At 39.4% G+C, this 25051-nt stretch overlaps 1 pseudogene; it reads left to right on the forward strand.

Moving 5' to 3' along the window:
• The window catches only part of LOC102424263, a 39418-nt pseudogene extending 18422 nt beyond the window's left edge, over positions 1-20996 (forward strand).
• Positions 20997-25051: the final 4055 nt, after the last annotated feature.

A 25051-nucleotide genomic window follows, 5' to 3' on the forward strand; every position in this document is an offset into this window, starting at 1 on the left:
CTCAATTGAGGTCAATGCAAGTCAGCCTGCTAGAAGTAAAGTCAGTATCAGATCATATATATAGTGTCAACTATTACTGCTAGCTGCAAGTGATCATCCAAGCATTGACTCTGTCACTCTGTGGCTCTTAGAGGGATAGTGGGCTTAGACGGGCTAAGAAAAGCAGGGGGCATGATTGTGAGTGCTTTTTCAGCAGCTGCAGATAACTTCCTTTGTGCTTAATCTCCTAGCGTTTCAGTTTACAGCTCTGTAAAAATGAGTCCAACAAATATTAACTGACCTTGAAGTGATCTGGTGGAGTCCTAAAATAATTATAGAAAGCAAATATCAATCACTAGACAAACATTTAGGGATAATGTTCTTTTATTTAATGGTTGTGAGTTCCTGGGGTTTTCTCTATTTTTTGACTGATCTTTTCTTTTTCTGCACCCCTCTTCATGTGCCAAGTCAGCATGTCAGTAAGACTAGCTGAACGTTCTGTGTTGGAGATAGCTGCTCTCCTGTGATGCTCTCAGTCTACAGGCTCTAACATGCCCATGCAGGATCTAATTCACAATGACACAACTCTTAGGAGTGTGCATTTTCAATAGAGCAAGTAGTACAGGCACAACTATCCACAGACGTTGCCATGGCTAGAAAACACTTGAATGAATGTCTAAATGAATGTCTAGAAAAAAACACTTGAGACTTGTAATATCACATTTGAAATCATTTGGATTGTAAGAAATGCTTGTTTCTGAAAGTTTCATTGATTTATCCATTCAGCAATGATATATGAAGCTTCCACTTGTATTCATTGCTTTTCAGTTTTGGAAATTAAGGATATAGCAGTAAAGAACAGAAATAAAGTTTATGCTCCTCGTTGGGAAAGCTATACATAACCGCATAAGCAAGTTTTACAAAAATGTCAACAAAAGCCATAAGGGCTGTAACTATAGTAAAACAGGGTTGTATGGGCCCTTATGAAAAGGAAAGCTACTTACATTAAGAGGTCAAGGAAGGCTCTTTGAGTGGTGGCAGCTGCTCTAAGACCCGAATGATAAGAAAACATAAACCATCAGATGAGAAATTTCCATCTGCTGCCACCACATCTCTCCACCTCATGAACTCTGCCCTCCTTCCTGGTGCTAGTGATGAACTCCCCCTGCTTGTCTCCCTCACTTGTCAACTAGATTCCACCCTCTCTTTCCTACTCACGGGAATCACACAGAAATTATCTTTTTGCTCTACTGCAAGACTAAATTTTCACTTTCTAATGGTTAGAGACATTGCATATTGATACGTAAGCATATTGTTAATTTTTTCTATGTTAAAAAAATACTCTCCAGTTCCCCCCTCAATTATCCACTCCCTTTCACTGGAGATTTCTTAACACTCTTTCCTCCTTGTCTTTGCCACTCTGCTTTTGGAGCCACTCCAGTCATGTTTTTACCCTCAGTACTCATTGAAGCAGCTCATATCAAGTTCAAGGATAATCATAATGTTGATAAAGACAATGGTTAACTATCTAACCTGACCTATCAGTAGCACTTGACAGAGTTGATTGCTCTCTTTTCTCAAGTACCAGCTTCACTAGAAATACAGGATACCACACTAGCCAGGATTTCTGCCCATCTCATGGCCTGTTCCTTCTCATATCCTTTAATAGCTTCCTCTCATCTTCTCTAGATTTTGGAGTTCCCTGTAGCTCAGCTCTCACACTTTTTCTCCTCTGCATCCATATTCACCACTTAGGCAATTTCATGCATATAAATCCCATCTCTATATTGGTGACTTCCGACTTTATCTCTCCAGTCTGGTTGCCCAAACTTTCATATCTACTAGTATATTGTTGCCTGATACATACAAATACAAGCCTAATATGCCCCCTCCCCCCCCCAATCCCTGTGGCCTGAGAAAATAATTTGTCGCTTTCACCAAAAGGGGAAACATGGGAGAAGAAACAGTTTTACCAGTGTCTTCAGGGTCATTGGTCATGTTGGACAAAAGTTCAAGAGATGATTAGGACTGGAGTTGAAGAGTTGGGGGAATGCTTCTGATTTGCACAGCAGCCCAGCTGTCAGAGATAGGACTTTTGTTCCTCCACTGGCAATTTATTGGTGTGATCTTTTGAATTTAGACAAGAAGAAAAGTTTATTTTTTAGTGTGTTTAATTTTTAGTGTATTCTATTTTTGAAATAGTCTGTGTTGTTTGGGGGAGAAAATCTATTATAAATAGATTTGCCTATCCTATTTATATTATTGAAAGCATTTATGTTATTTTAAAAGTATGATATTATTACAAAGTATTTGTGCAATCAAAATAATCACTATCATTGCTATAGGTATTGAAATATCAATACTATGATGTATCTGATATTGAAAAGCTTACAATCTTAGAAATAACACCTATAAAACAAATACTCTTATAAATAGAACAAGTCATAGTAGGTACTTCAGATACTTTACCAGATACTATTTTATAGGAATAAATTTTAGCCCTAAATAATTATAACAAATCAGGGGACAATAGTCTTATATTACTTGAAGGAGTAAAATTTACTATCGTACGGTCAGTTTAACTAAAATATATTTTAAAATACTTCAATTAGAGACAAAACTGTCTGATGATGCCAAATTTAGATATTCTCATGGTTCATTATAAAAATTAAATTGCTTTTTATTGGTTAGATTGATATTGAACATGATATTTAATTTGAAAATGTCAGGGGGAAATTTAGAAAATCAAACTTGTAAAGCATATATCCCATGTAATTCTAATTACAGAATTGTTTTGTACCCTAATTCTATTTGATGCAAAACAAAGAACATTAACAGTTTCCTGCATGAAAAGATTTAAGGTAAATAAAGAAATGAGAGTTTCTACATAGCTGTTTTAGAATAAAGCCAGGCAATTTAAAAAAAAATTTATTCATTATCTATTGATCCTATATAATAAAGAGTTAATATGCTAATTTGTCCTTTATGGTGTCCGAGTCACCCATGCACGCCCAGTCAATGGGTTGTGCATGCGCAGGAGCGGGGTGAGGGGGGGTGGGGGGTGGGGGGTGGGGGTGGAGAAGGGGGCGGGGACTTCTGTCCACAGCAGAGTCACACAAGGGCCTGCCCAGCGCTAATGTCCTGCCCAGCGCTGAGGTGAAGCTGCCTGCCTGCATCTCTGGCCAGGGAGGTGACCCTGCCTGCCTGTGTCCCTGACCTGGGACGTGACCCTGCCTGCCTGTGTCCCTGACCTGGGACATGGCGCTGCCTGTGTGCATTCCCCTCACCCCCCACCCCAGTGCAGAGCTGCTTCGGTGTTTCCGTGAACTTTGCAACTGACCCAAGGAGGAAACTGAGAAGGGAGAGGCTGGGAGCTGTGGATTCCCAGCGCTTTAGTCACTTGAAAACAGCCCTGCTTGGAATGCAAGGCGGCTGTACGTTCGTTCAGCTGAGAAGTGAGGGGGCTGAACACCACTGTCGCTGGGCTCCGGTCGGTCAGAGGCTCGAGGGTCCACCAAGAGAAGGAAAAACGGAGGGAGGGACCCGGAGGAAGGGAGGACAATCGAAGGAAATGTGTCTAGATTTTCCCCAGCCCTCTTCCTCTTTCTACTGCCTACCAAAGCCCCAGACCTGGCCACAGTTCTGTCTCCACCTTTTCGTCCCCTGTTCTCCAACCACAGAGGAAAGAAATAAGGAAGGAGTCCGTGCTGCCTCCAGAAAGTATCTATATACCTGATTGGCTGGTCGCCAGAGGGAGGCCAGACTGCAGCTTAGGGGAGTGGGCCTAAGCCATCAGTAAGACAGCGTGAGGAATCCCAGACTGTGAGGGGGTGCAGGCCAGGCTGAGGGACCCCCCTCCCCCATGCATGAATTTGTGTGCACTGGGCATCTAGTATATAATAAAATACCCCAAATCTTGGGGGGCTCTTCTTGGATGATGGCTACAACAACCAATGATTATTCACTGTATGAAAATCAACTTCTTTCTTTTTATTTTTGTGTCCTTCTTTTCCCTCTGCCTAGCCCATGCCCCCAGTGCTACTTCCCCAGAATTGATTGTGTTTTATTTTTAAATGTTTTAATTAAAGCATAGTTATACAATATTATATTAGTTTCAAGTGTACAACATAAGGATTCGACATTTACATACCTGACGGTGTGGTCAGCACCTTAAATTTAGTAATCATCTATCTCCATGAAAAGTTATTACAATGTTATTGACTATATTCCTTGAGCTGCACATTGCATCTCCATGGCTTTTTTAAAAAATTTTTTTCTTTACTGATTAAGGTATTACATATGTGTCCTTATCCCATCATTGCACCCTCACCGCCCCTCATGCCCTCACCTGCCTGGTCTGTGTCCATTGGTTAGACTTATATGCATGCATACAAGTCCTTTGGTTGATCTCTCCCCCTTACCCCCACTCTCCCCTACCTACTCTCTGAGGTTTGATGGTCTGATTGATGCTTCTCTGTCTCTGGATCTGTTTTTGTTCATTATATTCCACAAATGAGTGAGATCATGTGATATTTATCTTTCTCTGACTGGCTTATTTCACTTAGCATAATGCTCTCCAGTTCCATCCATGCTCTTGCAAATGGTAGGAGTTGCTTCTTTTTTACTGCAGCGTAGTATGCCATTGTGTAGATGTACCACACTTTTCTAATCCACTGATCTGCTGATGGGCACTTTAGGCTGTTTCCAAATCTTAGCTATGGTAAATTGTGCTGCTATGAACATAGGGGTGCATATATCCTTTCTGATTGGTGTTTCTAGTTTCTTGGGATATATTCCTAGAAGTGGGATCATTGGGTCAAATGGGAGTTTGATTTTAAGTTTTTTTAGGGAACTCCATACTGTTCTCTACAGTGGCTGCACCAGTCTGCATTCCCACCAGCAGTGCACTAGGCTTCCTTTTTCTCCACATCCTCGCCAGCACTTGTCCTTTGTTGATTCGTTGATGATAGCCATTCTGACAGGTGTGAGATGGTATCTCATTGTCGTTTTGATTTGCATCTCTTGGATAATTAGTGACTTTGAGCATGTTTTCATATGTCTCTTGGCCTTCCTTAAGTCCTCTTTCAAAAAGTATCTATTTAGGTCTGTTGCCCATTTTTTGATTTGGTTGTTTATCTTCCTTTTGTTAAGTTGTATGAGTTCCCTGTAAATGTTGGAGATTAAACCCTTATTGGTGATAACATAGGCAAATATGTTCTCCCATGCAGTGGGCTTTCTTGTTGTTTTGTTGATGGTTTCTTTTGCCGTAGAGAAGCTTTTTATTTCTCTTAATTAAATATTTTTTTTAAAAAAGAATGAGCCAATTAGAGTGCATTGAGCTTAGAAAAACTAAAACCTTTGGATACCACTCTTGTGTGTGCTTTTTAAATGCTTCAAGTTCCCAAGTTTATGAGCCCAGAACAAACACAATTATTTGTAAAGTCATTGGGGGAAAAAGCTTAAGGACTAATTTGAGATGCACACTTTTAATAAGTCAACATTGGATATATCTAGCAAACTTGGCATATAGAGTTGTGGTTTTAAGATAAAATGGGGAATGAGGAAATATGGGGATAGAGGAGCTTGTGACCAGTGACCAGCATATGCATATGCATTATTCCAGCATTCTTGATACTGAGTCCGTGGCTTTATTTTTTTTATTTTTTATTTTAAATATATTTTATTGATTTTTTACAGAGAGGAAGGGAGAGGGATAGAGAGTTAGAAACATGGATGAGAGAGGAAACATCGATTCAGCTGCCTCCTGCACGCCCCCTACTGGGGATGTGCCCGCAACCGAGGTACATGCCCCTGACCAGAATCGAACCCGGGACCCTTCAGTCCACTGAGCCACACCGGTCAGGGCAGTGGTTTTATATTTACAAAGTCTTATATTTACAAAGTCTTAGCCACTTGGCTAACCCGAGAATCACCTGGGAAACCCCGTACATAGTCTCTTTGTTTGTTTTCTGAGGACAACATGCCTTCCTCTCCCCTCTTTCTACTCCTTATAGGTTTTCAGATGATACTGAACTTGCCTAGAAATGGTTTCTGTGGCTCTGAGCCAGCGAAAAGGACTCTCAACTTTCTCTTGTGCAGTGTCTCTCTTGTTCCTTTTTAACGACTTCTCATTGCTGGGGCTCTCCTGGCCGCCCTGGCATCTGCTTCAAGCTCCTGCTCCCTGTCTCAGGAGGGAAGCTGGGAATTGCAATTTGTAAAGGGGTGCTTTTCACTGAAGCAAGAGTTCCTTTGCGGCTTTCCTATACAGTCTTATCTGTCTCTGAACATGTGATCTGCGTGGTAGATGTAAACAAATGAGCTGAAGGATCTGCAGTTTCTTCTCTCTGGATCATCAGCTAATCTCTAGTTGGCTGGCAAATTCGCTGGTTTCTACAGAGCTGGCACGTCGGTGGGAAGGAAGAGGTGAGTTCCGGGTTATGGCTGGCTGGAAGCCTGTAGCGGGCCAACTGTGGCAGTACATGTTGGAAATGCATCATATAAGAGAAGCACATTCTCCATTCCGGGTTGTGCTTTTATCGAATTGCCATTTGCTGCTCCCACTGGCCCTGTCCTACTTCTGTTGAAAGCTCCATTTCTGAAGTAGTGTCCTTCCTCTCACTTGTCACAGAGAGCAATGGGCAAACATCATTAAACAAATTGGGAAATAAAAATGCCTTTAACTGAGACGGGTAATCAGCAAGGATCCAAGATTTCAAATCTTAGATGCTTGGACCCTGAAGATGGAAAATCCTAACCCTTAGTCTTGCTTCAGATTTCAAGTAGGGAGGGCGTGTCCATAAAATGGAGCTGAGGCCACTGCAGAGAGCAAAGGGTTAAAGTGACATGATTGGAATTGGCCAGTGTACATGGCTTGGGGCTCGTTCCATCTCAGAAAGGGAGTCCATCTCCAAGTCTCTCCCCCACCACCCCTTCTCCCTGTCCTGTGCCTCTCTGTGCTTAATTGTAAATTATTCTTCCTTGTCTCGTTTTCCATTTTCCTTGTGTCAGTGAAGCGATTCAGAAAGTGCTGGGACTGCGTTCCCACTGGAAGAGGCAAGCCGCGCTCAGGGCCTGCGAAGGCCGCTCAGGCCCAGCTCGGGAGCTGGTGACACTATGAAGCTTGTTAACTTCAAATCTTCCCCGCTTTACATTTTTTGTGATACATTTTACAGAAACCCACCCTGGGGAGAGAAGGGCCAGTTGCCTCTTTATTACACTGTAGAAGAGCCACATTAGCGTTCCAGTCTATATATTATGAAATTAAGTGGATACCCTTGGGGTTAATTCCTTGTTGTAATTGTAATGAAAAGAAACAATTTCTAACCCTCCATTTAAGATCTATAACTATTAAAATCCACTAGTCTTAGTGACTCCTGGGGCCAGTGGAGTGCTTTCGTGTGTATGAAAAAGGGCACTCCTACAGTGTCCAATATCCGTAATTTAAAAAATAACAGCCTCCAAGTGGGAAAACTAACAAATGAGTTTTCCATTTGGCCCCTCCCCGCTGTTTACCCGTGGTGTGTGATCTTCATCAACAGTGTGAAATGATATGCATGGGAAAATGACGGGCCTGGCTTCTAGGACTTCGGTTGGACCAGAGACGGGGAAAGGGTCCAGCATGATGTTCTACAGGATGAAACTCCGAATGAATCATCAGAAAGGACGGAGCTGGAAGAATTGGGAGAAAGGACCCTGTTTATGCGAGGAAAGCAGCACCTCTGCTTGCTCCCCCGCTGGCCCCAGAGATTCCTCTCAGAGTGGTTTCAACACAGGCTTTCAACTGCAAATGGTTTCAACTGCAAATGGATACGTGTTTTGCTTTATTATATTTAGGCTGCTATAATTCAGTTTATAGTTAGCGGCCCAAAATGTACCTTCTGCCTATGACATCTGATTTAATTTTTTTATTACAGCTATTATAGCCATCAAAACACCAAATTTACTAGTGTATTATCATCTGACACAGTGTAAATCACTGGTTGGTACATGCACAAGGGATGATGACAATAATTTAGAATAAAAGAAAGGGACGTTTCAGTTCATAATAGAGTTGGTATATAAAAAAGGAGACTCTGTGAGGCTCCTACGGTTTCTGGTGGGAGTTCGCTTTAATAAATGTGTTTGTTCAGTTGTGGTTGACACAATCACAGCTCTTTTTCTCTCCTTTCACTCATCTTGTACCAACAGCTTCAGAAGGAAGAAAAAGCCAGTTGCATGCTTGACAGCAAAAGAGCAAACTAAGAAATAATTGTATTTAAAAAGTTTTGTTCTATCATCTCAAGAAATGTGATGGGAAGTTCTATTTAGAGATCTTGTTTGGATAATACATTGTGTTGTATGACAGCGTATGGGGCACATTTCTATTTTGGGTGAGTGGGCCCTGTTACTTCATGCGACGCATGTGACTTGTGAGGTGTCTCAGCGCTCATGGAAAGTCATTACCCCTCTGCTGTTCGCAAGCCATTTGCAAATCTCGCCATTCCCACATTTGTCTCTTTGCAGTCATTTCCAAGTGCCAGCAGAGGGCTGGTAATGGCCCATCATGTCTAGGTCACTGGCTTGTATCCGAACCAGGCAGGTGGTCTGAGTGAAATTAGTGGTCCTGTCTCAATTCAGTTCCCAGCCTCCTCCAGACCACTCAATCACAGCATTGTGCCCGCCTCAGCACTGCGCTTCTCACTTGTCCCTAATTGGCCATTTTGGAGAGAAGCTTTTGAGAATCGCTCACATGAATATTACAACAAAAGGAGAACTGCTTTGCAGTGAAGTCTACCTGGGAGTATCTAACTCTTGATGTGATAGATTATGTTTTATTTTTAAGTTTTTTTATTTTTAAACTGTTTTAGACTAACACAAATTTGCAAACACTGTACTGGAAGTTAACATAGACCTTTCACCCAGCTTTTCCTAATATTAAAACCTACATAACCATGGCACAATGATCACAAGCAGAAAGTTCAAGATGGCATAAAATCCTTAAATTAATTCCAGTTTATTTAAATGTCCTCAAATTCAAGATTATTTAAATGTCATCATTTTTTTTCTTTTTCAGGATTCCATCTCAGGATTTACATCGCCTTTACTTGTTATGTCTTTTTAGTCTCTTCCAGTCTGCAACAGATTCTCAGTTTTATCATTCAATACCTTGACATTTTTTCCAGGGTACTGGTCGGTTATTTCATGGAGTGTCTCTGAACTGGGTTTGTCTGCTGTTTTATCATCATCAGATAAAGGTCATGCATTTTTGGCAAAAATATCACAAATGTGATGTGTGAGTTATATGAACAGTACACGATGTAGATAAGTCTTATTAGTGATGATGTTGAGCATGATCACTTGGTTAAGAATGTGTCTGCTGGGTTTCTCCATGATAAAGTTACCATTGTTCTTGATACAGTAATTTTAACATTCCAAAGTTTAAGGTCTTTGCAAGGAGGTATGTGTTTTTGTGTGTATGTCAAGGAAGAGCCACTCTTCTCTCAGTTTTGCATTTAAATGAGCCTAACATTTTTTCCACAACCTGCATTTGGCAACCAGTTAGTATTGGAGAATCTCAAATACTTGATGTAAAATCATCCTTGGTGCTGTGATCCTATGACAAGAACTGTGATACTGTAGCATGAGAACAATGCAAGCTTGTGGCCTGCACTGGGAGGCAAGGAATCTGACCCTGGCCAGTGGCAGATGTTGGCATTAGTTACTGGGCCAGGAAGATGAGTAAAATATGAAGTATAACTTGAGCTGTATTCCTGAGATCACTTGTTTATTTCACTCATATGTGTAAATTTGTTTTTGTATGTGTCTGTCTCTGCCACTATACTGTAGCCCCAGGAGGTTGTGGATTATAAACCCATATGGTTCATAACTGTATTATTTTTCATCTGCAAGGTCCCATGTAACATAACATATTCACAGGTTCCAGAAAATAGGGTGTAAACCTCTTGGAGACCTACCACATTTGCTGAGGGCCTGAATGAGACTAACATTGTTAGTAGGACACCAACATGTTATGAGTTATAGAAATATTATCAGGAAACAGAGACCTCTTCCTACTGTTTTTGTTGTTGTTTGTTTGTTTGGTGGTGTGTTTTTTTTAAGGGTCATTACATGTTAGGTGCTTGTACTTGGTATTTTACATAAAAATATAAGATTGATTTTATTCTCTCTATTTTTCACATGTGGAAACTAAGGTATCAGAGGGCTTAGTAATTTCATAGCTAATAGATGGCAGAGGTAGAATTTTATTTTTTAGTTCTTTAGTAAAATTTTAATTTACTACTGATGGCAAAGAAAGCAGTTAGGATAATAAAGTTCCCTGTAGCCGAATTCTCTCCCTACTTTTCTATTATCTATCATATATCTCTATTATCTGCTTTTCTATTAAACAATAGCTTTTGAAGACTTAACGACAAATCAGAACTGAAAAGTGAAAATAACCATGAATAGATCAAATGGACTATGAATTGGGAATGTAAAATAAATCAAATAATTTTATTAATATTTAAAAATAAAAAATATGGATACAATAAAAACACTAAATTTTCCTTCTAAGGGTTGTAAAGTTTTCAACAGTCATGTTGGCCTTTTTAAATTATACAGGTCACATTGGAACTATATTAGATCTGGAATTAAATTAGTAAAGGAGGTTCATTATGAAATTAATATTGCAGTTGATAATTGCTGAGTCAAGGGTACAAAATATCTTGAGAGATCACAAACTCAGAGTAAGTTATAACCACATTAAAACTGCATCAAGTTGTTATGGAAACTCGTAGAAATACTCCCAAAGAAGGTTTCGACCATAGGGCCATGCAATTATTATGACAAGTTATATTTATCAGGATAAGAAAACATTTTCTTTCTTTTGGACTATGGCACTGGGACATCAAGACTTCCCCCTTGGTGTTTCCTGTTTTTGCTGGGGTATGTATTCTTTGACTACATGGCACTATTAACATCCTCAGAGGCCAGCCATCGGTGAAATCCATCCGAACACTGGACAAAGATTCTTCTGAGATTGGCTAACAGATTAGGTGTCAGATCATTCCTGCCTCTGATATTCTGCCAGCTCCACTGTATAGGAAACTTTAGATATCTAAAGGCTGCCTTTCATTCGTGGTCTTTTTATTCAGGGCATAATATTTCTGACATGTACTTCAGCTATTAGAAATTTCTCAGTTTCCAAATATGAAGAATCCAATATTTGCCTGCGGTTTTTCTAATTGCTTCTTATTTCTCTGTGTTTTTTAAAGTCTTCAGATCTTAAATAAAACTTTCGATAAATATACCTTACATTGAAGTTTAAACATTTCTTATGATTATTCCTTTCCTCCTTTTCAGGTGTACATTCTTAATATAGAAGACTATTATTGCTTAAGGAATTTGTAAGGCTGGGTCTAATTTAGGATTCCTTGAGCCCGGTCAAGGAGTCAATGAAAACAATGTCTTCCTTAGAGCTTGTGACCTGTGACCATCTGAAACAGCTGTATATATATATGTTGGGAATCACACATATTAATCCAGACAGATTTAGTCCTTCCAGTCACTGTTGAATAGTTTAATTCCTCTTCTTGATGGTCATTCACTTATCTCAGAAGTGCTACTGTCTAAGCTACTCTCTGTAGATTTATAGATAATTCAAGAGAATAAGAAGCTCAGAAGCTGACACGAGCCTCATATATAAGTTCCCTAAATATGCTCATGATGTGAAACAAAAGAAGCTCAGAGATATAAATTGAGAAATTGGGAACTTTTCAATTTGTATTATAATCTCTGTAAGAGTTTGTAAATTAGAACATATCTTCTGAACTTGTCTCTGACACAGCTTGTTTGACCTTTAAATTGACTAATCCATTCAATAAAGCCAAGTTTTATTGTTTGATGATTATGTTTTTCTAAATTGCTTGACTTAGTCAACTAACATTATATCTATTTACATGCAGACACTGTCCAACAAATCTATAAATTAAGATAGTCAAACCCCTATCCTATGCAAAAGTGTCTGAATTTGTCAGGTATCACCAGATAAAAAAACAGAACAAGCTATACATAGTATAAGAAATTCACTCAGACAGTGATGGAAGCTGGCAAGTCTCAAGATCTGCAGGGTGAGCTCGTGAGCCAGAGACTCAGGAGAGCCAATGGTGTAGTTCCAGTCTGCAGGCTGGAAATGCTGATGTTTTAGTTTGAGTCTAAAGGAAAAAAAAATGTTCTTGTTCAAAGGCCATCAGGCGGGAAGAATATTGTTACTTACAGAAAGGTTAGCATTTTTGTTGTATTCAAGCCTTCAGCTGATTGGATGAGCCCACCCACATGTGGAAAGCAATGTGCTTTACTCAGTTTTCCTATTTAAATGTTTAATCTCATCCAAAAACACCTTCACATACATCCAGGATTATGTATGACCAATTAATTATCTGGGCACTCTGTGGCCCAGTCGAGTTGACAAATAAAAATTATTCAATACCGTGTACAAAGGGCAGAGTATTTTAAAGTGTTTGAAAACACTACATTTTACCAATTATGGACTCAATCCCAATAGACTGTTCAGAGTATAATTCCCCACCCCCTTAGAACATTAAAATGCATGATAGAGTTTAGTAGTTGATGGGACAATGAATGACAACATAGTTGCTTTCTCATTCTACACGAATCTCAAAGACTAACACAGGCTTTGCTCTGCTTTATGAAAACCCAGAGGCTACAGCCAGTGATATTTCATCATTTCTAAGTCTTCCTAGTTTCTGTATTCTTGATATGCATGGTAACTCTTTGCCGTTTAGATGTCTCTTGTGTCCACTTGTGAAGGATGCCCTCAGCATATTCTTTGCAGTCACTGGGGAAGTCACATGGCCTCTGGCTGTGACTCCATCAGTTCATGCTGCTGGCTCATTGTCGCTGTGTTGGCATCTGAGGAGAGGACACCATGGATCCTGTATCTAAATGCTGCAGAAACGATGATTAGAGGGAGAAATGTCAGCGAGTCATTGTAGAAAAAGATTTTCCTGTAAGTAATAACGAGAAGTGTGTTGTTGGAGATTATAAACCCAACCACAGCATCAGACCCCAACCCTTTAAAGTGCACTTGAGAGTTTTCAAAAGCAGAGATGAGCTCAGTGGGATTCCTAGGTTATGCATTAAATTTTAAATGGATTTTTGTGGAGAAAAAATACCATTTGGTTATTTTAAAGAGTTTAGGTGCTAAGAAAAATACATTTTGTTTGTAAATGCTTAAACTTTTGAATATTTTCAGTATATTTTTAACATATTTTATTTCTCTTAACCCTTGTTCATTAATCTTCTTCCATTATTTTAGAGCCTTAAAAAAAACCATATTCCCACAACCCCACCATCCAAACACAGTTTATTTCTCTTTATGATTCCATTAAAAGTTATTTGTATAATGCATGGTCTGTATAACTGTACTACATATATATATATGTATATATATTCTCAATTCTTTATCTGGACTCATTGAAAGTGTTCCTTTTTCTTCCTTTAGGAAAAATTTTCTATTCTATTTTCAATCTTTATCCAATATCAGACATGATGATATGGTAAAACCAGTATGTGTTATAAGCAAGCAGTTTCTCAGTTTTTTCCATGACTTCAAGTAAATATTAGGTGATGAATTGACTGGTATAGAGGCAACAAAAGTACTTTGCAAGACATGCACATGAAGTTTATGAGTGAAACAGTGATATTCTTATAAATATTATATACATGTATGTGTACACAAAATACATTTTAAAAACATACTTTTGTGGAAAATCTGTCATATGCTATAGTACCTTTTGATTTGGCCTTTAGGATGGGCTATTTTCATAAAAAATTAAGTCTTTTAAAATAGTCTTTTGGCTCTGCCAGTGCTGCTCAGTGATTGAGTGTAGATCCATGAACCAGGAGGTCAGGGTTTGATTCCTGCTCAGGGCACATGCCTGGGTTGTGGGGTTCATCCCCAGTGGGGGTATCCAGGAGGCAGCCAACACATGATTCTCTCTCATCATTGATGTTTCTCTCTTTCCTTCTCCTTTCCTCTCTCTAAAATATTCAAAATAATCTTTTGAAAAGGATTATGGCAGACCCTAAGACAGTGCCGTTAGCATGACAGCGATTAAACTCCCCAGGCCTGGTGATGTTGTATGCTCAGTGAAGATAGAGAAGTATGTTAATGCATCTAAATGAACAAATGTATTTTAAATAAAGCAAATTTTGATTTTGGAACTGGGTGCCATAAGACGTCACTGAAGGTGAAAACATATGGTCGTGACTGGCGTCTGGTTAAGGGCCCTGAAGTTTTAAAATCCTAATGCTTCCTGCATAAACGGAGCTCTGAGAGGGGAAATGAAGGAATTATCCTTTCTAGATGCCCTGGAGTACTGCACTATCAAGTGCATTATGGTGGTTTTATACCTCCTCGAGAGGATCATTAGTCTATTTCTCTACAACAATTTTTATGTTTTTTAATGTACATCAGTGTGGAAGGAATACCTAACTAACCTATTTATAAGAATCATAAAGATTGTTTTTCCTCTTAAAATCATGTTATAAAAACCAATCTTCCCACTGCTTTATTGCTGGATGTGTTTTCAAGATTTTTATTTTTTTTTATTTTTGTGAAACATTTATTTTCTCTTAAAAAAACACACAGCCATTTTACTGGTCCTTTCTTATTAAAGGAAAAGAACCAAGGTTAAGAGTGCTTTGAAAAGAGAGCAAATTCCTGAGTTGGCTCCAGACATAGTGAAATTAACCCCAAATCTACTTGCAAAATCCAGTACCAACTACAATAGAAACAGGTCTTCCTATTCTTAACTGAAGATCAATCTCCATAGTTACAAAGTGAGGGAATTATACTAAAAGTGTTTAAAAGTTCTAACTTGGCAGTAAGCCAATCATAAAAGACTCATTCTTATTACTAGTCTAATTCTGCCAAAAATGCTTGTTTTCTTCCCTTAATATAAGCACATTGTGATAAATACACATACTGAAGAATTAGCTTTCTGATGTGAATTTTTGAGAGTTGTTGTGTTATCAAGTGATAGATAATGTGTGCATATATGTGCATCTGCCAGGATGGCCAAACTATTCTATAGTAACAAATGATCTCAAATTCTCAGTGGCTAAATACATCAAAATTTATTTCTCCCCTAATGCAGGGTTACAGGGGACTCTGTTCATTGTAGTCACTCAGCAATCCAGGTTATGGTGATTCTATCTCGACCATGTTTCCACTACCATTGTGGCAGGAGGAAGGGATTGCAGTGAATCTAACACTAGCTATCACATCTTGTGCCTGAAAGTAATGTATTCTCCTTCCTCACGTTTCACTGGACAGGGCAAGTAATAAGATTATGTCTAACTTCAAAGGGACCAGGCGAACAAGAAATATGGTGAACAGGACTAATGACTCTGGTAGCATAATATCTTTATATGTGTATGTATGAGCATGAATCTGTGATAGAAAATAAGATGGCTCAGGTAAAATGGAGCTAGCGTTATGACAAAAGCAAGCTGCAGATAAATTCCATGGGTTGTAGAGTTTACACATTTTAGAACAGTTTTAGATTTACAGAAAAATTGGGAAGCTGTTACAGTGTTCTTATATAGCCCATACCCAGTTTCCCCTACTATTACATTTTAGATTGACATGGTAATTAGTGATTGAATATTAATACATTATTAACTATAGTCAGATTTCCTTAGATTTTGCCTAATGTCCTTTTTATGTTTCAGAATTCCATCCAGGATGCCACATTACAATCAGTCACGATGTCTCCTTAGGCTCCTCTTGGCTGTGGCAATTTCTCACATTTTCCTTGTTTTGATGACCTGGACAGTTTTAAGGAGTACTGATCAGATATTTTGCAAAATGCTCCTCAGTAGGATTTTTGTCAGATATTTTCTAATAATTGGGTTGGGGTTATGGGCTTTTGGGAGGAAGACTTCAGAGGTAAAGTGCCATTTCATCATGTGATATGAAGGGTTTGTGCTATCAACATGATTAACACTGTTACTGTTGACCTTGATCACCTGGCTCGGGTACTGTTTACAACCTTTTACACTGAAAAGCTGCCTTTTTACCCTTCCACACTGTACCTTTGGATGGACGTCACTATGATCGATCCACACTCACAGAGTGGGAAGCTACGCTCCATTCTCTTGACGGTGGTGTAGCTACTCAAATTAGTTGGAATTCTTCTACATGGAGATTTGTGTCTTCTCCCACATTTATTTGTTTGTTTACTTATTTAATAATTTTTACATTATTATGGACTCGTGGATATTTATTTTATACTTTCTGTTATAATCCAATGTTACTTTTTTAATTAAAAAAATTATAGTTGACCGTTTAATAATACAAGTTTGAAGTTCACAGGTCAACCTATGTGCAGATTTAGAAAATCAACTGTACTTTCACATTCCCAACTGCCAATTCCCAACTGTGGGTAAAAATGCTGTTTTCTAACTTTGTAAAGTATATGATTGTCCAACCACTATGCTGTACACTGACACGAATACAAAATAATATTGAGTGTAATCTGTAATTGAAAAATAAAATGCTGTTTTCTATTGGGGTTGGTTGAATCTGTTGGTAAAGAATCACCTTATGTGCTGACGGTTGAGTTAAAAGTTATAGGTGCAATTTTCTGCTATGCGGGGCTCCATGTCCCTAACCCCAGCGTTGTTCAAGGGTCAAATGTATTTCTGCTCTTTGTTTTACTGCTGCCTCTTTCCTGGTCCTGTTGAACCATATCATCTGGGGAAGTAAAACTTAGAGCAGCTGCAGCCTCCTTGCAAACAATGATGTGATTTGCTCAGCTGGAGGATGAGGCCCGGTTTTCAGGACGATGGTAAGACCTGGCTCTTTTCTTTCCTTTTTCTTTCTTTCTTCCTTTCTTCCTTTCTTCCTTCCTTCCTTCCTTCCGGAGGATGGTAAGACCTGGCTCTTTCTTCCTTTCTCTCTTTTTCTTTCTTTCTTTCTCTCTTTTTCTTTCTTTCTTTCTTTCTTTCTTTCTTTCTTTCTTTCTTTCTTTCTTTCTTTCTTTCTTTCTTTCTTTCTTTCTTTCTTTCTTCCTTCCTTCCTTCCTTCCTTCCTTCCTTCCTTCCTTCCTTCCTTCCTTTCTTTCTTTCTTTCTTTCTTTCTTTCTTTCTTTCTTTCTTTCTTTCTTTCTTTCTTTCTTTCTTTCTTTCTTTCTTCTTTCTCTTTCGGCTTCTTAAAAGTTTTGTTGTTGTTCCTCCAATTGCTCTAACATTGACCACTGAAAGCTCCTGTGTCCCCTATCATCAATTTTAAAAAAGCATTTCCTTACTTTCTGGAATGATTGTAGAGATAAATTTTTAGAAAGGTAAGTTAGCAGTCCAAATTTTCCATCTGCTAAAATAACTTGCATACTGGCAATGATCATATTTTGCTGCCTGTTCCCAAAAGGGAAAAGATGAGCAGAGCAGAAAGAGCTAGATTGCTAGAGTGGCTCTTTCTGTCCTATAGAGACTACGTTCTAGCAGTGATATCTGTAGGAATAACAACTGAATGGGGCTCTTCCACTGTCTGGAATGTTTCCAGGAAAAGGGACCCTAACCTATATTAAGTCATTGAGTGAATTGATTACTTTTTTCCTAATTAGTCTGGAGTGATATATTTTTTCTTACTTTAGCTTCTGTATAGGGTGCATCGGAAATTCACTATATTGTGCATAATGATGACAATACTTTTTATATTTGCTCCGGAGGGCTAAAGCATTCTAAAAATCATTCCACCATCCTTTGTCATATAATACTAGTAGAGCGCAATCTCTTTCTCTTTTTGTTACAAAGAAACTAATTACTAAAGCTGTGCATATAAATGAAAGACTCTTTATCAAGTATGTACTTCAATTGTTATTTGGTCTTGTTGCCATAGCATGGGCTGCCATTGTCAGCTTGGGTCATAAAGCCTTTGGCTAACTGGTAGACAGTAATCACCATCAATCTGGGCTGGGTGTTTTAATTGTCAGTTCAGGCCTGGAGAGCTCTAACTTGCTCTCCATCTGCCAGCAGGTCTCCTTAGGCAAGGGGATATTGCTGCTATTGGAATACATAATTTCTCATGCAAAAATATTAGAAGGGGCATGAGATAAAGTGATATTTATTTGAACTAAAAGATGGGATATTGAAAGGAATCAGTGAGGAATGGTGGGAAACAGTTTACAGGCAAAAATAGTTCAGAACTACTTCACGCTGGAGAGTGCTCTTGGAATTGGATGAGAAGAGACAAGAGTTAGGAATAGACTCTTAGGCCGGCAAACAAACGTTTCTGGAGCGATTGATTCCTCCATTCGTGCTGTAGAAAAGTGCAGGGAATGTGACAGAACGGCATTGTCATTAGGTTTCTTCCATAGTTGAATCCCACATCATTAAGGGCCTTGTGACTAGAACAGCATTTAAAAGTGGTTGCTAAATTGTGCTCACAGCCAACACAGGGAACAAAGGTTTTGGGCAAATGTGTTCTCGGCGGCATATGTTGCCTTGTAAGAGGGTTGATGTTTTCCGCACTTGATAAAAATTCTCTGTGACCACCTGTGCCATATGCCATTACCAATCCCCTCAGCTCTAGGACCCCTCAGCCAGTACAAAAGATCTCTTTACTACCATTAAAATTCAAAAGACTTGAAAAGCCTCCAGGAGGCACTGTAGAGAATGTGCCGTTAGAATTAAATACCTTTTAGTTGAGGAGAATCAGGTTCACACTGGTCTCTGAACTTGGAAATCTTAGCATTTTCCCCCTGGGAGATGGGGTGTTGAAATCAGATTGCTGAAGCTGTGTTACATGAATGAGAGCTTAAAAAAAGATTAAAGTAGTTTAAGGCAAAGTTCAGATATCTCTTTACTATCTTCCTCAGCACATTGACACAAAGGATTAAATGCAGTTTAACAGAAAAGTAGAAAAATGATTTTAATAGAATATGGTCAGAATTTAGAAACTCAAGGATTGTTATCTTTATTCCTAAAAGCAGAATATCCTAAAATAAAATTGAGAAGTCATTGAAGTTGTATTTGTCTATAATGACTTTCAGAAAAATCCCTATTCATTTTGACCTGAGAGGAGTTAAGGGGAAAAAACCAAAAACTTCCCTAGGAATGAGTATTTTATTTCATTTTCTTTCTGACTCACACAGCTGATATAGTAACATCTACCGATGGGCTGACATTGTTAAAAACTCTGAGCTGTACTCAAAGTATCATTTATAATAAAAACACTATCAAAGAAATAATCCTGATACTAGTATACTGGGTTGAAAAAATAAAATAAAACCAGTGAAGTTAAAACCTTTAATACCTTATATTTGTATAATCAAGAATTTAAATAAATTTGCTTTCCTCATACTTACTTTTAAAGATTAAATTAAGAGCAAATGACACTTTAGGACATTGTACTTTGACACTACTTGGTAAAGGGGAAAAGGCCCTCCAAGTACCTAACTTGAAGAACTCCATGCGATTCGGAGAAACGTACTGTTTGAATACTTCAACTTATAGTGTCTTTTCAGTACTCAATTAGCATAATTTGACACAATTATAGGTATAAACATTTTATAGGCACTTGGTAGCAGGAGTGTCAAAAAAGTGTTCATCTCCATCCACTTATATTGGCAACACTCACCTAGTTCTAGCACAACACTTGAATGAGCAGTGAAATGTGTCCCCTACTATTAATAAAATGCAAAGCATACTTCATCTTGACACCATATCACAAGTTTGACACTGCGGTTCCTCTCTGTGGGCTTTTGAGTCATGGAGACATCCCCTTGCTACATCCCTATCTCAACTAGATGATAATTTGACGCAGACTATTTCAATACATGCCAATATGTATATCTCCCCTGCAACGTGGAGGCATATCCACAGAGAAAGAAGGTATAACTGACAGGTCAACATCATTTTTTGAGATAGTACCTTAGTGGTTTAAAAAAAAACAAACTTAAGTATGACTTACTTGTACCAATTCTTCTTTTCTCATGCTTTATCAACAAGACTTTTGTGAATATAAATGGAACAAAACAAAGAAATTATTTTTAAATGTCCTAGTAAAATTTTATTTGTAATGAATACTTAAAAAATGTCAATCATGGAAGAGGTAATTTAAGCATATGTAAATCATTTCCAAATCAAATAGCATGGAGATGTATTGAAATCAGCAGCTTCATAAAGGGTTTGGTTTGATTTGTTGTTTTCTAAACAGCCAGACCTCTCTATGTGTGTGTATTACCTAAATACTTGAAGATGAACATAAAGGAATGATAAGTACAAGATCTATGAGAGGAAGAAGCTCAATTAAAAGAAAAAAGGGGGTAAAAATCCTGAGATGTGATATTTCTTCAGCCTTATTTCCCCTCATTGATAATCATTTCAGTTTTCCCAAAATAGAGATAAAGCCCATTTGACTTGGTACCATTTTACCTGTGATTTAACAGCTCTTATGAAAATTTATGTCTAATAAAAATAATCTGATTCCGTTCTTTCCTTTCAGCTCTAGGCCAAGTGGCTGCCTTCAAAATCCGGGAAGATGGTGCTGGTCCTGGCCAGATGCTACTCTGGACGCATAGCCATCACCATGAAGGACATTGAGGATGGAACCTCAGATCATCCCTATAGCCATGCTCTGGTGGCTGGAATTGATCACAATCCCCGAAAAGTGACAGCTGCCATGGGCAAGAAGAAAATTGCCAAGAGGTCAAAGATTAAGTCTTTTGTGAAAGTTTATAACTACAATCACCTCATGCCCACAAGGTACTCTGTGGATATATCCCCTTGGACAAAACTGTCATCAACAAGGACATCTTCAGAGTCCCTGCTCTAAAACGCAAGGCTAATGGGAGGCCAAGGTCAAGTTTGAAGAGAAGTACAAGACCAGCAATTCCTTCCAGAAGCTGCGGTTTTGGATCTGTTTTGTTTCAGTCATTAAAATAAAAATAAAAAATCTGATTAATCTTAATACTATTGAAAATAGAAAACAAGCTCCATATCAGTTAATATAAGTAATTCTACTTTTTAAATGGTTGTTTTGATATATGTAATTATTTTTAGAAATTGATTTTTAGAGATGTTCTTTTAAATCTCTGTAAAGTCAAATGTGTTAGAACTAGTGTATTTTAAAACACTTTAAATTTACATTACTCAGTTTGAATGAAAGCATTACATTGGGATTGTTTTTATTAGTACCTCCAAAAGTAAGAGGGGTGCCCTCATCAATTTGGCTCAATGGATAGAGCATCGGCCTGCAGACTGAAGGGTTCCGGGTTTGATTCCAGTCATGAGCATGTACCTTGGTTGCAGGCTCGATCCCCAGTAGGGGTTGTGCAGGAGGCAGCTGATCGATGTTTCTCTCTCATAGATATTTTTAGCTCTCTATCCCTCTTGCTTCCTCTTTGTAAAAATCAATAAAATATATTTAAAAAATTAAATAAAAGTAAGAGGAGTGAAATAATATCAATATTATTTCCTCCTATCAATACGGTAATGCACAGTTTTTGAAGTATTAAGACCTACTAATATCAGTTGATATTCATGGTAACACAAGTAGGGAGAAGTTCTCAGAGTAAGGGAAAACATTTTTCAATAATTAGAAACTGAAATATGCCCTTGAATTCTGACCTTATTATTGAATGATATTACATATTTTATGTACCTCCTAAGGTCAGAACCATTATCACCCCCATTTTACAAATGAAAAAGTGAGGCTGAGTAGTTGGGTAATTTGATCAAGCTCAAGAGGTGGTGAGTGTCAGAGTTTGAATTTGAACCCGTCTCTTTGATAACAGAGTTCAAGATTTTAGCCTCTACTCCAACTTGTTTCTTTTGAGAGCAGCTCACCCAACCCTTTAAAAAAAGTCTTTATATTTTTATAGCAGTTTTAGGTTTACAATAAAATTGAAAGAAAGGTACAGCGATTTCCCTGTGCCATTACATATTCAGAGCCTCCCCCATTATCAACATCACTCACAAGAATTTTGTACCAAGAATGAACATACATTGGCTCATCATAATCACCCAATGTCCACACTTTACCTTAGGATTCACTCTTGGACTTATACATTCTGTGGGTTTGGGAAAATATATAATGACATTTTTCCATTATTATAACACTAGAGGCCCGATGCACGGAAATTCATGCACTCGATGGGGGTGGTTTTCAGCCTGGCCTGCACCCTCTCGCAGTCTGGGAGCCCTCAGGGGATGTCCAACTGACTGCTTAGGCCTGCTCTCCTTGGGGAGAGGGCCTTAGCTGCAGTCTGGCCTCCCTCTGCGGGAGGCAACTGGCGGGCTGATCAGGGGATGGCGCCAGGCCCATCCCACATCGCCCAGCCACTGCTACCACTGGTGACCTCCCTCTGCAGGAGGTGACTGGGTGGGTGGATTAGGGACGGCAAGCGGCTGGCCCTGCCCACTCCCCCCCAATTGCCCCTCCGCCATCGCTGGTTGCTGCCCCCCCATTGCTGTCCCCTCCCTCTGCCTGCTACACATGCCTTGGCTGGCCTGGCACTGCCTGCTCGCTGGCCCTCCCCCCGCCGACTGGTTATTTCACCGTTCAGTCAATTTGCATATTAATGCTTTTATTATATAGGATCATATAGAGTATTAAATCATTGCCCTAAAAATCCTCTGTACTTTGCTTATTCCTCCCCTTTCTCTACCTATGGCAACCGCTGATTTTTAAACATTTCTTTAGAGTTTTGTGTTTTTCAGAGTGTCATATAGTTGGAATCATATAGTATGTGTCCTTCTCAGATGGGCTTCTTTTAGTTAGCAATATGCATTTAAGTTTTCTCTATGTCTTTTTATGGTTTGAGAGCTCATTTATTTTTACTGCTGAATACTATTGTCTGAATGGACCACAGTTTATCCATTCATCTACTGAAGGACATCTTGGTTGCTTCCAAGTTTTGGCAATTATGATAATGCTGCTATAAACATACATGTGCAGTTTTTTTGTGTGTGTGAACACAAGTGTTTAACATCTTTGGGTAAATACCAAGGACTATAATTACTGGATTTTAATAATATGCTTAGTTTTATAAGAAACTGCCAAACTGTCTTCCTAACTGATGGTACCATTTTGCATTTCCACCAGTGATGAATGAGAGTTTCTGTTGCTCCACAATCTTGTCAGTATTTGGTGTTATCAGGGTTCTAGATTTTGGCCATTCTAATATGAACTCAATTCTTTCTTTTTTAGATAAATAATCTGAGTCCCAAAGGGCAAAGTGTTTGGGACCAAATTTCCCAGGCATTTAGTAGGAAAACTAGATTTCAGGCCTTGATGTTAGATATTTGTACTGAATTTCTGGGGCTACATTGTTCTCTTAATTATAAAACTCTATACATGGATCACTGCAAAGCAAATGTGCTTGATAATTTAATGGCAACTAGAGGTGATTTCTTACCTGTGCTTCATGAATGAGATATCTCAAAGATGACAGGACTATAGATTTATTGCCCCACTCAGATGGGATTTGAGCTTGCCCTGATCACTCAGCTGTGTGGATCAAACCATACTTTCTAAAAGCCATTCCCCCTTGATTAGCCATCCTTTACCTGCACTGATCAATGGACTTCTGGTTGTAAAGATAGGATTGGAAATGGTTTCTTTGATTTCTCTTGATGATTTCAAAGGCGTTAAAAGACACCACCCCTTTTGTGGGACCCGAGCTAAGGGTGTATATTAGGATAGCCAGCCAAAGCTAATCCTGACCTTTCTTTGCTGTTTCTTGAATGAGATTTTGAAATTGACAGAGACAGAGTAGAAAGGATAGAATGAGGACAATATAGCTATGACACACTTTTGGAAGAACTAGGGAGCTAATACTGAGGGAGGGATAGCATCAATGATCCTTTAAGAATAAAAGATAAGCCCTATCCAGTGTGGTTCAGTGGATAGTATGTTTGGCTGCAGACTGAAGGGTCCGGTCAAGGGCACTCCATCCCCGGTCAGGTCAGGACACACTTGTGAGGCAACCAGTCTCTCTCACAGGGATGTTTCTCTCTTTCTGTCTTTCCCCTTCCCTTCCACTCTCTCTAAAAAAATCAATGGAAAAAAATATCCTCAAGTGAGGATTAACAACAACAACAAAAAAATAATTTACACTAATAAAAGAGAAACATGCAAATTGGTGTCACACCGCTATCCTTCCCATTGGCTAATCAGGGCAATATGCAAATTAACTGCCAGCCAAGATGGCGGCCGGCAGCCAGGCAGCTTGAAGCGAACATGAGGCTTGCTTGCTTCAGTGACGGAGGAAGCTAACGTTCTCCACCTGCCGCTGCCGGCCTCTGAGCTTGAAGTTTGAAACATTGTTACAAATATAGAAGCTAAACAAAACCCCAGAAACCTGCTTTCAGCCAGCCGGGACCTCAGAGCTGGAGTTGAAACAGTGTTTCGATTATAGAACCCAAACAAACCAGATACCTGCTTTCAGCAGCCGAGGCCTAAGAGCTGGAGCCAAGCCTCAGAGCTAAAGCTGGCCCAGAATAAAAAAAAAAAAGAATAAAAGGAGCGGTTGGGAGCTTCATTCACCCGCCAGCCTGAAAACAGCCCTCAGCCCCTCACCCAGACTGGCCAGGCACTCCAGTGGGGACCCCCACCCTGAAGGGGGTGTGACCAGATCAAACAGCTATCATCTCCTCATCCAGGCTGGCCAGGCACGCCAGTGGGGACCCCCACCCTGATCCAGGACACCCTTCAGGGCAAACCAGCCGGCCCCCACCCGTGCACCAGGCCTCTATCCTATATAGTAAGAGGGTAATATGCCTCCCGGCACCGGGATCAGCGTGACAGGGGGCAGCACCCAAACCCCCTGATCGCGCTGCGGCTCTGTGTGTGACAGGGGTCGGGGCCACAACCTCCCTATCCGCCCTGCTCTGTTCGTGACAGGGGAAGGCGCCCCAACCCCCTGATCAGCCCTGCTCTGTGCCTTATAGGGGGGAGCTCCCCAACCCTCTGATCGCCCTGGGGCTCTGTGTGTGACAGGGTGCGGTGCCCCAACCCCCTGATCGGCCCTGCTCTGTGTGTGACAGGGTGCGGCACCCCAACCCC

This window comes from Myotis lucifugus, unplaced genomic scaffold (genome assembly GCF_000147115.1).
Source record: "Myotis lucifugus unplaced genomic scaffold, Myoluc2.0 scaffold_25, whole genome shotgun sequence".
Lineage (NCBI taxonomy): Eukaryota > Metazoa > Chordata > Mammalia > Chiroptera > Vespertilionidae > Myotis > Myotis lucifugus.